Consider the following 3,274-nt stretch of genomic DNA (forward strand, 5'->3'; position numbering starts at 1 on the left):
CCATTGGATTTACTTCTGCCATTCATGAGCTCTGATGAGTATTCTTCCTCTGAAGAGGATGAAGATGTCACTGAAGAGTAAGTTGCCAAGTACCTTGGGGCAATCATGAAGCTAAATGACAAGTTATTTGGTAATGAGACTTGGGAGGATGAACCCCCTTTGCTCACTAAAGAGCTGGATAACTTGACTAGGCAGAGATTACCTCAAAAGAGACAGGACCCTCGGAAGTTCTCAATACCTTATATAGTAGGCACCATGACCTTCAAGAAGGCTCTGTGTGACCTAGGGTCAAGCATAAATCTCATGCCCCTCTCTGTAATGGAGAAGCTAGGGATCTTTGAGGTGCAAGCTGCAAAAATCTCACTAGAGATGGCAGACAATTCAAGAAAACAAGCTTATGGACCCAGTGCACTTGCTGGTTAGTTGTGCACTTGCTGGTTAGTTGTGCGAAGTTGTGATAAAGACTTGAGATTACAATTGTGCGTACCATGTTGATGGCGCCATTAATGATCACAATTTCGTGCACCAAACACCAATTGGGATGTCCCCATATCAACTGGTGTATGGAAAGGCCTGTCACTTACCATTAGAGCTGGAGCACAAAGCCTTTTGGGCTCTCAAGATACTAAACCTCGACAACACTGCTGCTGGTGAAAAAAGGGTCTTGCAGCTGCAAGAACTGGAAGAGTTTAGGTCTCAAGCCTATGAAAACACCAAGATCTAGAAGGAAAAAGCAAAAAGGAGACATGATCTCAACCTGGCACCAAGAAGTTTCGAAGAAGGACAACATGTACTCCTCTACAACTCCAAACTGAGACTTTTCCCTGGAAAACTCAAATCAAGGTGGTCGGGACCCTTTTTGGTCACAAAGGTCTCACCTTATGAACACATAGAAATCATGGAAGAAAGCTCAAGGAGGACATTCACTGTGAATGGGCAAAGACTCAAACACTACTTGGGCAACATGGGGGAAGGCCCCAAACAGAAGTATAATCTCAACTAAAGAAGCAACTGTCGAGCTAGCGACGCTAAAAAAAGTGCTTTGTTGGGAGGCAACCCAACGTGAGGTAGTTTTCTTTTCATTATTGTCTCAATAAAAGATTCAAGTTGAGTTCTCTGTATTGTGAGGAGCTAAGTTTGGTGTTGCACACCAAAACAATCCAAGGGTGAATGTGGAACTCTAAGTTTGGTGTTCCACCAAAGACTCCATCTGAAGAGTGCATTGCAGCCCTTCAATGATAAAGTATTTGCTCTAACAAACAGAAAAACTACTTGACAGATGTTTAATCTCTAACGCATAGTTGCTTTTCTAGTTATAGTTTTTTTTCTTAATAAAAGCACATGAGGTTTCTGCATGTATTCAATTTGTTGCATTAGGCAAGGAACTAAGTTTGGTGTTCACACACCAAGTTAAGTTCAGAAATTCACAAGCATACATGCATGCTTACTATTTTCCAAGTGCTTGGGGAACAAGCAACTTCCAATAGTTTTACAGGAATTCAATCAATCTCATGGAATAATCATACATCATCATCCAAGGAGACAAATAAGGATGCAAAAGCTAGGATGATGATGACAAGGAAGAAATAGGAAGACATCAAGAGGTTGTATTGTATTTAACTGTCTCTGAGTTGTAGTACTTTAATTGAAAGTATGATTGAATATTGTTCTCAGGGACATTCATATTCTGCTTGTTCCTCTTTATTCACAGAGAAGTGTCGCTGGTCTAAGTCCCTGGCTTTCATTTTCATCTTGCTTACATGTATGCTTGTCCTTTAAGTCAAATAAAAGAAAATGTTATGAAAAACAAGAGTGAGGTTTATCTTGTGAAGTAAGTTATCAATGTTTGTGGCATAGTAATTGATTAGCTAAGTTGGTTCACCAACAAGGTATATAGGCAACTATATGCTCTAAATCACATGCTAGAAGCACATCCTATTGAGATTAGCCAAACAACAAGATCCTAATAAGAAGAAGAAAAAGAACAATAAGAGTTTGAAAGAGAAAGAAAATTAATAAGAAATAAGGCTAGGCACCAAGGGTTTGAATCTTGAGGCATGTGTCTGTGATGCTCCTGTGCAAGGGATATGCTTGGATGAATAAGCTCTCAGGGATGCCTTATCACTTGGTAACTTGGGTTAACTAACCCGGGATTATTAGCTGAAAGTCCACTATCAAGAGCAACCTTTGCTACAGAGCACTTAGTAACCCAAAGAGGTGCTGGACACCAAGGTCTCAAGAAAGAAAGTAACAAACCATATGCCTGTAGTGTGCACGTATGGGGGAGAGAGACTTGAGGGAGTAGGTCCTTAGGGGTGTCTCAACACCTAGCACCTTAAACCAACTGGTTCGAGAGTGTTGGCTGAAAGCTTATCTTAAAGAGTCGCCCCCTTCACAGAGCATTTAGCCTAAGAAGACAATAAACCCTAGAAGGAAAGGGGGATCAATGAATAAGGATCTCATCGGATGCAATCAAGCAAATATTCAAGAGCATGATAAGGACCTGAAAACCAGTAAAGGAATGAACCTAAGTTGCTATGCATAAAACCCCATAAGCCAAGAACTTGACTTCTATAATAAGAACTTGTTTCTCTTGTTCTTTCATTCATCATTCTTATGCTTCAGTACTTGCTTAGGGACAAGCAAGCTTTAAGTTTGGTGTTGTGATGCCAGGGCATCTTGGCCAGTTTCACTGACCTTTTCTTTACTATTTTAGGGTAGTTTCATGCATTTTCTTAGTAAATAAGCAAGTTTTGGATAAAAATACACTTACATCTTGATTCAAGCAAACATTGTGAACTTTACATGATTTCATGAGAATTATGCAGGAATTGAATGATAAAATGCATAATGCATGATCTCATGACTTGGAACAGAGCTTTGATGCACTTTATTTGCTTGATTTCAGGACAAAGGAAGTAAGAAAGAGCCACGTTAGCAGCCATGTTAATCTAATTAACGTGACCACAAACATGGAATGGGAATAAGCTTGCAACGTTAATGGAAAAAGTGATCGCCAATAATGCCTTCGAAGCCATCATAGCTCACGTTAGTTGCCACGTTAATTACATTAACGTGGTAGCCAACGTGGAGGAAAAGGGGAGCTCTAACGTTAGTGGTAAAAGTGAATCCCACTAACGTTCCAAAAGGGCACACTTAGCCACGTTAAGAGTCACGTTAATCCAATTAACGTGAACTCTAACGTGGGAGGAGAAAGCAATCGCCAACGTTAGTGACACTCACCTTTGTCACTAACGTTGGACTAAGCCAATAT

Source organism: Arachis duranensis, chromosome 5 (genome assembly GCF_000817695.3).
Source record: "Arachis duranensis cultivar V14167 chromosome 5, aradu.V14167.gnm2.J7QH, whole genome shotgun sequence".
Taxonomy (NCBI): domain Eukaryota; kingdom Viridiplantae; phylum Streptophyta; class Magnoliopsida; order Fabales; family Fabaceae; genus Arachis; species Arachis duranensis.